We start from the raw sequence: 11,419 nt of genomic DNA on the forward strand, positions 1-11,419 counted from the left end.
TTCAGCATTTCCTTAGTATTGCACACGTGATGGAATTATTGCCTGTGCAGGTGTTGTAATTATCACCTGTGCAATACTAAGGAAATCCTGAAAACATTACCTATTGGTGGGCCTTGAGGACTGGAGTTGGGGAACACTCCCTGGATGAATTCATTGAGAGGTGTAGTTTTTAAAATGGGGTCACTTAAGGGGGGTTTGGCTGATCTGGCACATCAGGGGCTCTACCAATGTGACCTGGCACCCTTAAACCAGTCCAGCAAAATCTGAACTCCAATTTGGCGCTTCTTCCCTTCCGAGCTTTGCACTATGCCTTAAAAGTAGTTTTCTACCACATATGGGGTATCTGTGTACTCAGGAGAAATTGCACATCAAATTTTAGGGTCCATTTTCTCCTGTTACCCTTGGGAAAATGCAACATTTGGGGCTAAAAATTATTCTTGTGGGAAAATGTGATTTTTTTTTATTTTCATGGCTCAACATTATAAGCTTCTGTGAAGCACCTGGGGTTTCAAGGTGCTCACCACACATCTAGATAAGTTCCCTGAGGGGTCTACTTTCCAAAATGGTGTCACTTGGGGGGGGTTTCCACTGTTTAGGCACATCAGAGGCTCTCCAAATGTGACATGGCGTTCGCTAATTATTCATGCAAATTTTACATTCAAAAAGTTAAATGGCTCTCCTTCCCTTCCGAGCCCTGCCGTGCGCCCAAGCAGTAGTTTTCCTCCACATATTGGGTATCTGCATACTCAGAAGAAATTGCACAACAAATTGTATGGTGCAATTTTTCCTGTTACCCTAGTGAAAATGCAAGATATGGGGCTAAAATATTTTTTTTGTGGAAAAATGTGATTTCTTTATTTTTATGGCTCAACTTTATAAACTTCTCTGAAGCACCTGGGGGTTCAAGGTGCTCACCACACATCTAAATAAATTCCTCGAGGAATCTAATTTTCAAAATGGGGTCACTTGTGGTGGGTTTCCACTGTTTAGGCACATCAGCTGCTCTCCAAACACGATATGGGGTCCGCTAATTATTCAAGCAAATTTTACATTCAAATAGTCAAATGGCGCTCCTTCCCTTCCGAGCCCTGCCGTGCGCCCAAACTGTGGTTTTCCCCTACATATTGGGTATCTGCGTTCTCAGGAGAAATTGCATAAGAAATTTCGGGGTCCATTTTCTCCTGTTAACATTGTGAAAGTAAAAAAATGGGTCTAAAATAAATTTTTTGTGAAAAAAAGTTAAATGTTTATTTTTTTCCCACATTCCATTAATCACACCTAAAGGGTTAAGAAACTTCTTGAACTTCTGTCGACACACAGGAAATGTAAACATGTACTGATGGAAATGTAAAAACGATCCAGATCTCAGAAAATGGCTACAAAAAAAACTATTTTTTTTTTTTTGCAAACCTCTGAGTTTTTCCCCCCCCACCACTTAAGTAAAAAAAAATATATATATACATATGCAAATTTCGTATTGCCATCATCACACTGACCTGGAAATTCAGGTTTCCTGGTTATATGTACCATAAAATGAATGCCATAAAAACAAAACCCAACGAACAGTGGCGGAGTTTCATATTTTTCCCTATTTCACCCCATTTGGAATTTTTTTTCCGTTATTCGGTACATTGCACAGTAAAATTAATGGTGTCATTCAAAACTGCAATTCGTCTCACAAAAAAACAAACCCTCGTAGAGCAGTCGACAAAAAATAAATTTAAAAAAAAGTCATGGCTTTTGGAAGACGATAAGGTAACAAAAGCGCAAAAATGAAAATTTGCCCGGGAGTGAAGGGGATAAGATATTTATAATATTCAGTTTTGGGGAATCATATAGATTTCCCACTGGATTACCTTTTGCTGCACAACTCACTTCACGGCATGAATCGCAAGGCAGAAAAAAAGATGAAAATCAGTGTAGGAAATGGAATAAAGAGTTTTTATGGCAATCAGCAGCTGCAGTTTCTGGTATTGGCATCAGCGCTTCATCTGCCCGTATTTACTGCATTTCTCATCATCCCATGATCTGTCCATAGTATGGGGAGTTTAGCCTTGATAAAATGCTGAACAGGCAGAACATACCCTCATGTCTTACTCTGTCCTGCTGACTGATATCCTGTTTCCCTTCATATCTTATACCTTCAGCACTGCTGGCCACCCGCCCATTGTTTGATCAGAAATAGTATTACGTAGGCTGAGTTGACAATGGTAGTTTTTGCAAACTTTTATTTAACCACTTAAAGGGGTAATCCACTATCTGGCCAACTCCTTTTCAAATGAAGTCGTCCACCTTGTAAAATAAAAACACCATATTCTCACCTCTGGCACTGGTGATATCAGTGCCAGGTATCCCATTACATTATTATGCCACGTGAGCCCTGCAGCCAATCAGAAGCCGCTATTGGGCAGCAGTTCTGTCACATCCCCATGATCTTTTTTTATTTTCTTTTTAAAACTTTTTTTTTTACCTTATTTTTGTAGTCCCCGTAAGGAATGTGAACCTGTGATCGTCTGATCACTTATACTATATATTACAATGTATAACAGTACACAGGGTGAATCCTGGTCTCTTCCCGACCAGGCGATTTTACGTATTTGTGCTTTCGTTTTTCCCTTCTTCCAAGAGCCATCATTTTTTTTATGTTTCCATGGACAGAGCCATAAGAGGGCTGTTTTTTTGTGTTATGAGTTGTACTTTTGAATGACACAATCCATTTTATCATGCGATGTACTGAAAAATGGGAAAAAATTACAAGTGCAGCAAAGTAGCGAAAAAAGTGCAATCCTGCAATACTTTTTTTATTTTTTATTTACAGCATTCATTTTACAGCAAAAATGACAGGGCAATAAGATTCTCCAGGTGAGTATGATTACGCAGATACCAACCATGTATAGTTTTAATTTTTTTAAGTGGTGAAAAAAAAATCAGAAATATGTAAAAAAAAAAAAATTTTGCTTGTGTCAGCAGCATTTTCTGAGAGCTGTTATGTTTTCAATTTTTGGGATATGTAGCCGTGTGAGTGCTTGCTTCTTGTGCCCCAAGTCAATGTTTTTATTGTTATCACTTTGGGGTAGATAAGATGTTTTGATCGCCTGCCATTACATTTTTTGTGTTGTGGGGCTGAAAAAAAGCAATTCTGGCGGTTTGATTTTTTTTTCTTCTTCGTACACCGTTTACCAATTGCATTAATTTATTTTATATTCTGCTATATCGGACTTTTACAAACATAACAATACCAAATACGTGTATTTTTTTTTATTGATGGGGGGGGGAGAGGGGGCGATTTGAACTTTTATTTTTTTTCATATTTTTTTTTTCACTTTTCACTGTATTTGTTAGGGGACTCGAAGCTGTGATCATCTGATTGCTTGTGCTATAGACGGCAATTCCACAGTATTCATGTATATAGCAAAAAACCAAAGTCTCTTATGAACGCCAGCTACAGGCTAGTTTTCACAGGAGTGCTGTAATGACTTATTTAAGATTCATCCAGTACATCATGTCGGTAAAGGGTTAAAAGGACTGTCAGCACAGAATGACTGTTCAAACCAACAGGCGCATGGTGCGTTATGGCGCGGCCAGACATTTAGGCCACGGCCCCACTATCAGTATTTGGTCAGTAATTTTTCTCAGGGGTTGGAGCCAAAACCAGGAGAGGAACAATCAGAGAAAGGTATAATAGAAACACGTCACCACTTCTGTATTTATCACCGACTCCTGGTTTTGGCTCCCACTCCTGAGAAAAAATACTGACCGAATACTGACCAAATACTGAAGTGGGGCTGTGGCCATAGAAGGATTACCTGGTCTGCATATTGGCTACAGGGCTCACATGGCATAATAATGTCATGTGATCCTAGAGAGACCAGGCCCCGATATTGCTGGAACGGCACCGTTCCCAGAGCTGGGCATTTTCGTTTTACGCAGAGTTCCACTGGGTCCCCTGTTGCACACTGAAGCACCTGTGCTTTGCTACCAGCATCCCCTGATGGACCCCTGAAACAGAGAAGGGGGAAACGCGCCGGCTGTCTTTAATGGGACAAAATAAGATAAGTGGTGACCTTCATTTTGAATCTTATTAAAGAATCAATGCACATATATATGAAAAAGGACACTGTATCCTATATGTGAGTAAAAATGACTGCAATATATTTTTCAGCTGTGTGAGGACCAATGTGTAAAGCTATGTGCCCACGATGCAGATTTGAAGCAGAAATTTCCTGAGCATTTCTGCATCTCCTTGGCAGAAAAAACTAATGCGGATTTTACATGCGTTTTTTTTTTTTCAAGCGGTTTTCCAAGCGATTCTGAGCATCACAATATACAGTGGTGGCCAAAAGTATTGGCACCCCTGCAATTCTGTCAGATAATACTCAGTTTCTTCCTGAAAATGATTGCAATCACAAATTCTTTGGTCTTATTATCTTCATTTAATAAAAAACACAAAAGAGAATGAAGCAAAAATCAAATCATTGATCATTTCACACAAAACTCCAAAAATGGGCCAGACAAAAGTATTGGCACCCTCAGCCTAATACTTGGTTGCACAACCTTTAGCCAAAATAACTGCGAACAACCGCTTCCGGTAACCATCAATGAGTTTCTTACAATGCTCTGCTGGAATTGTAGACCATTCTTCTTTGGCAAACTGCTCCAGGTCCCTGATATTTGAAGGGTGCCTTCTCCAAACTGCCATTTTGAGATCTCTCCACAGGTGTTCTATGGGATTCAGGTCTGGATTCATTGCTGGCCACCTTAGAAGTCTCCAGTGCTTTCTCTCAAACCATTTTATAGTGCTTTTGGAAGTGTGTTTTGGGTCATTGTCCTGCTGGAAGACCCATGACCTCTGAGGGAGACCCAGCTTTCTCACACTGGGCCCTACATTATGCTGCAAAATTTGTTGGTAGTCTTCAGACTTCATAATGCCATGCACACGGTCAAGCAGTCCAGTGCCAGAGGCAGCAAAGCAACCCCAAAACATCAGGGAACCTCCTCCATGTTTGACTGTAGGGACCGTGTTCTTTTCTTTGAATGCCTCTTTTTTTTTCCTGTACACTCTATGTTGATGCTTTTTCCCAGAAAGCTCTACTTTTGTCTCATCTGACCAGAGAACATTCTTCCAAAACGTTTTAGGCTTTCTCAGGTAAGTTTTGGCAAACTCCAGCCTGGCTTTTTTATGTCTCGGGGTAAGAAGTGGGGTCTTCTTGGGTATCCTACCATACAGTCCCTTTTCATTCAGACGCCAACGGATAGTACGGGTTGACACAGAAGTACCCTCGGACTGCAGGGCAACTTGAACTTGTTTGGATGTTAGTCGAGGTTCTTTATCCACCATCCGCACAATCTTGCGTTGAAATCTCTCGTCATTTTTTCTTTTCCGTCCACATCTAGGGAGGTTAGCCACAGGGCCATGGGCTTTAAACTTCTTGATGACACTGCGCACGGAAGACACAGGAACATTCAGGTCTTTGGAGATGGACTTGTAGCCTTGAGATTGCTCATGCTTCCTCACAATTAGGTTTCTCAAGTCCTCAGACAGTTCTTTGGTCTTCTTTCTTTTCTCCATGCTCAATGTGGTACACACAAGGACACAGGACAGAGGTTGAGTCAACTTTAATCCATGCTAACTGGCGGCAAGTGTGATTTAGTTATTGCCAACACCTGTTAGGTGCCACAGGTAAGTTACAGGTGCTGTTAATTACACGAATTAGAGAAGCATCACATGATTTTTCAAACAGTGCCAATACTTTTGTCCACCCCCTTTTCTAGGTTTGGTGTGGAATTATATCCAGTTTGGCTTTAGGACAATTCTTTTTTTGTTTTTTCATTGAAGACAAATTAAATGAAGAAAATAATACCAAAGAATTTGTGATTGCAATCATTTTCAGGAAGAAACTGAGTATTATCTGACAGAATTGCAGGGGTGCCAATACTTTTGGCCACCACTGTAAATCCATGCAACTGGCAAGGATTAATATTGTGTGACCAACTTATGAGGAGATTTCTGCTTCAAATCGTGCATCTAGTGTAAATAAAAAGAATTAAAAAGTAAGAAAAAACCTTATACTCACCTCTCCTGCAGCCCCCATTCTGCTCCAGGCGGAGTCCTCTCTCCTCGGCGGCCTGCGGTGTACTGGCAGGACCTGCGGTGACGTAATTTAGTCGGCTGATGGTCACACGACCGCCGACGTCAGCGGTCAGCTGATGGTGACGAGACCATCAGCTGACTAAATGACGTCACCGCAGGTCCTGCCAGTACACCGTGGGCCACCGAGGAGTGAGGATGGCTGGCGGGAGGAGACCGGGGGGCCGCCGGAGAGGTGAGTATGAATGATTTTTTTTACTTTATAATTCTTTTTTCACTTGCAGGTACCATGGTACCCGGGTAGGATGAGAGTCTCCTCTTTTCCCAACCCTGGTACCATCCGCGCATTGAACCGCATAATATCCGCATGTGCACATGTATACATGCGGATGTTATGCGGTCCAATGCAAATCAATGAGCGCAATTTTGCAGCGAAATCGCGCCCAAAATGGTTGGGCTGCGGATTTTTCCGCAATCATAATCCGCAGCGGAAATTTCCGTAGCATGTGCACAGCACATGCGGATTATTATTGGGAAACATGGCAGACATCTTAACAAGCGATTTTAATGCGTTTCCGCGGCGGAAATGCGGCCGCGGAAACTCATTAAACCTGCATCGTGGGCACACAGCCTATCCCTATACCTTTTCTTTAATTTAATTGAAACACCTGTACCATTATCGTAAATGTGTCTCTACATTGCATACTAATAATGGGAGTGGAGATGTTGTGTTACTGTTAGCCGGATAGGCTACTAATCCATCTTTGTTCCATTCCATTTTAGGAGATCCTATCCCTGAACCGCGTGAGGGCCTGGTAGGGTCGACTAGAATCAGCTGACGAGGAGCAGGGGCACCAATAAACATTAGAGTGTTAACCTCTGCTGACAGGCAGGGATTTTTTTAGGACATATTTAAACCCCAAGAAGAGAAATTATTTACGGCATATGTGTCTGTCTCCATTTCTGCCTTTACCATCTTAACTCTAAGCAGGACTAGATACAGTAACACCACGACAAAGTGTATACATTTTGAGATAAGGCAATAGGGATAACTAGGGAACCATAGTGTCAGCCTACGATGATCGGGGGCGCCAATCTCGATCATCTCTTAGGGTGCCAACCTCCGCAGCAAGGTAGGGGTAATAATAGGGTTCCTGGCAGGGACCTTGCAGTATATTTAATGACCCTGTTAATAATTAAATCACTATTTTTTGTTTGTCTATTTATGTGGGGTGATTATTAGTAATTTAAAGAAGACTTTAATAAAGAATATTTTTAGAAAGGGTTTTTTTCTGGATTTTGGTTCACTAGAGTAAGGCCCCTGAATTTATCTACTCTGGTTTTGTCATTTTTGTTTTACAGAGGGGAAAGTTTAATTTAAAAATATGGCCCATTTTGGTACTTAAATGCTGTTTACCTGCTGATATAGAGGGTAATATGTAGGTAACAGTGTTAGCACACACACTCTGCAGAGCGAGATGTCAATATTCCAGAGAGTGATCACAGCGCACTCACTGTATGGTGACCGGTGACTGCTCCCTACACCCCCGATGACTGGGATGGAGCAGCTGCAGGGAGAATATAAATTTATTTTATCCCTGTGTCTGTTGCTCCAATAAGTTGACCAGGCAGGATTTTAACCCTCTATCTGCAGGTAAACAGCATTTTTATGAAAAGGTTTGCTTTATAAGAGCATCCCAGCCTAAAGAATTTATCAAATAACCACCATATAGGTGATAACTGTTATATTGTGGGGGTCCTACCACTAGAACGTGTCTCCCGTTCTCCCCTGGTCACAAGACCATGGTTAGTAGTTGAATTGAGCGGCAGGTCACACAGCTCTGCTCTCGTTGTCAGCGTCATAGGGTTGAGAGCGTCGGGGCCCTAGGATTGGCTTAGGAAAAATAAAATACTCCTCATCTCGCTGTTCCCATTCTGATGCTGCCCGGTTTCCCATCAATGGCTTCTAGAGATGAGCAAAAAGATTTTAGCTACCCAGTTCCAACCTCAGGTCTGGTCCTCTGCTGTAGCTAGATGTCATTTCTGAAGCTGGCATCCTCTATCGCTTCCTTGGCCATGCAACATCATGGCGTTGGGCAAGGCCTAGTGACAAGGCCTAATATGACGACATGGAGTCTAAGAAGCAGCAGAAGGGGCCAGAAGATGCTGCCTGCAAGGACCAGACCAGAGGTCGGAGCTAGGGGTTGAAACTGTTTGCTCATCTTTAGGCTATGTTCCCACATGTTGTGGTTTTTTTTACATCAGAAATCTGCAGCAAAACTGATCTCTGGCAGGAAATCAGCTGTGTCAAAAAAGCAGGTTTTGCTGCGTTTTTTGATGCGTTTTTTCACTGTCCTTCAGTCTCTATTTATGCATGCACATAAAGTTCTGTGAAAAAAAAGAACCCCATTCTATTTTGCCATCAAAAACGCTGAAAAAAGTTACCTGTGTTTTTTCAGTGTTTTTTTCACCACCCATTACTTCCTATGTATGGAAAAACGCTGAAAGAAGTGACATACTCCATTTTCCAAAAACCCAAGAGGCACAAAATACGTAACAAAAAAAAAACAAGATGTGTGAACAGAGAATTCTGGTTTCTCATAGACTTTGCTGATACTGCAAAACGCAGCTGAAAATATGCATAAAAATCTGCAGCAAAATACGCTGAAAACCCCAATGTGTGTGAACATAGCCTTGGAGTCTTATCTACTCTCCCACTCTGGTTACCAGCTCCAGACAGTGATTGGCTGCAGCGGTCGTATGTCCCTGTGTTAGGACAGGCGACGTAAGGTAGACATTGGAAGAGAATAGGGCACATTGGAATGAGGTAGCAGAAGATACATTAAGTGACACAGATGGTGTTGAATTTTTTAACCTATTGTTAGCGTTTAGTTACAAAATAGTTTAACTCCGGAGAAAACCCCTTTTCATGTAATCTTGTCAGTCACTAAGGGCGTTGCTGATAATTATCTGAGCAGGTGCAGAGCCGGATGCAGGACACCAGTGCCTTTCGATGGGCACCGATGATGATCAGGTCGCGTCACGTGCTCAGGACACCCTGATGACTTGGCACCATTTTTTCATGTACAGTACAGACCAAAAGTTTGGACACACCTTCTCATTTAAAGATTTTTCTGTATTTTCATGACTTTGAAAATTGTACATTCACACTGAAGGCATCAAAACTATGAATTAACACATGTGGAATTATATACTTAACAAAAAAGTGTGAAACAACTGAAAATATGTCTTATATTCTAGGTTCTTCAAAGTAGCCACCTTTTGCTTTGATGACTGCTTTGCACACTCTTGGCATTCTCTTGATGAGCTTCAAGAGGTAGTCACCGGAAATGGTTTTCACTTCACAGGTGTGCCCTGTCAGGTTTAATAAGTGAGATTTCTTGCCTTATAAATAGGGTTGGGACCATCAGTTGTGTTGTGCAGAAGTCAGGTGGATACACAGCTGATAGTCCTACTGAATAGACTGTTAGAATTTGTATTATGGCAAGAAAAAAACAGCTAAGTAAAGAAAAACGAGTGGCCATCATTACTTTAAAAAATGAAGGTCAGTCAGTTCGAAAAATTGGGCAAACTTTGAAAGTGTCCCCAAGTGCAGTTGCAAAAACCATCAAGCACTAGAAAGAAACTGGCTCACATGAGGACCGCCCCAGGAAAGGAAGACCAAGAGTCACCTCTGCTTCTGAGGATAAGTTTATCCGAGTCACCAACCTCAGAAATTGCAGGTTAACAGCAGCTCAGATTAGAGAGCAGGTCAATGCCACACAGAGTTCTAGCAGCAGACACATCTCTTCAACAACTGTTGAGAGGAGACTTTGTGCAGCAGGCCTTCATGGTAAAATAGCTGCTAGGAAACCACTGCTAAGGACAGGCAACAAGCAGAAGAGACTTGTTTGGGCTAAAGAACACAAGGAATGGACATTAGACCAGTGAAAATCTGTGCTTTGGTCTGATGAGTCCAAATTTGAGATCTTTGGATCCAAACACCGTGTCTTTGTGTGACACAGAAAAGGTGAAAGGATGGACTCTACATGCCTGATTCCCACCGTGAAGCATGGAGGAGGAGGTGTGATGGTGTGGGGGTGCTTTGCTTTTGACACTGTTGCGGATTTATTCAAAATTGAAGGCATACTGAACCAGCATGGCTACCACAGCATCTTGCAGCGGCATGCTATTCCATCCTGTTTGCGTTTAGTTGGACCATCATTTATTTTTCAACAGGACAATGACCCCAAACACACCTCCAGGCTGTGTAAGGGCTATTTGACCAAGAGGGAGAGTGATGGGGTGCTACGCCAGATGACCTGGCCTCCACAGTCACCAGACCTGAACCCAATCGAGATGGTTTGGGGTGAGCTGGACCGCAGAGTGAAGGCAAAAGGGCCAACAAGTGCTAAGCATCTCTGGGAACTCCTTCAAGATTGTTGGAAGACCATTTCCGGTGACTACCTCTTGAAGCTCATCAAGAGAATGCCAAGAGTGTGCAAAGCAGTCATCAAAGCAAAAGGTGGCTACTTTGAAGAACCTAGAATATAAGACATATTTTCAGTTGTTTCACACTTTTTTGTTAAGTATATAATTCCACATGTGTTAATTCATAGTTTTGATGCCTTCAGTGTGAATGTACAATTTTCATAGTTATGAAAATACAGAAAAATCTTTAAATGAGAAGGTGTGTCCAAACTTTTGGTCTGTACTGTACGTGTTTCAATTCGGATGTGTGACTGAGGCCTAAAACGTGTAATAGAGATATACAGGTGATCTATGAGCGGACCCTTTAAGTGTTCGGAGCTGTAAAATGTTATTGCTGCGGTGTGAGGCGGGGGTAATGGTGTCGCATCCTGTGACTGTGGGGTCTGCACCATTCCCAGCAGCAGTTATCACAGCCGACTGCTGGACGCTTCTGTCATCTGAGGGAATCATACAAATCATTTAAAAACCCAGCAGAGACTGCGATGCTCAGGACATGCAGATTGTAGCTACAAAACTCAGCCGCTGGGGAAGGAAAGAAAAGGTCAGGTCCCACCGAGATTTGAACTCGGATCGCTGGATTCAGAGTCCAGAGTGCTAACCATTACACCATGGAACCGGTGCAGCCAAACCGCTGCTCTCCTGCCCAAGTCCCCGCTCTGCCCCCTTTCCTCTCAGCCCTGTCAGCCTCTATGGGCGCGAGTCTCAGGGTCTGCTTCCTCTACCAAAGACTGAGCGCATACGGAGCAACTGCTCGTGTTTCCTTCCGTGCCCGCAGTGTCATAGCGGACAGCCCACACCCCGCCATACTGCAACACCCCCTGCAGAACAAAGCGCCGCCAT

At 42.5% G+C, this 11,419-nt stretch overlaps 1 non-coding gene across 1 annotated transcript; it reads right to left on the bottom strand.

Moving 5' to 3' along the window:
* Nucleotides 1-11,123: 11,123 nt before the first annotated feature.
* TRNAQ-CUG (transfer RNA glutamine (anticodon CUG)) lies at nucleotides 11,124-11,195 on the bottom strand. The gene has a single exon. It is a non-coding gene; the product is annotated as a tRNA-Gln (tRNA).
* Nucleotides 11,196-11,419: the final 224 nt, after the last annotated feature.

The sequence above is a fragment of the Phyllobates terribilis genome, unplaced genomic scaffold (assembly GCF_046119375.1).
Source record: "Phyllobates terribilis strain yellow unplaced genomic scaffold, ASM4611937v1 Scaffold_11__3_contigs__length_659146591, whole genome shotgun sequence".
Taxonomy (NCBI): domain Eukaryota; kingdom Metazoa; phylum Chordata; class Amphibia; order Anura; family Dendrobatidae; genus Phyllobates; species Phyllobates terribilis.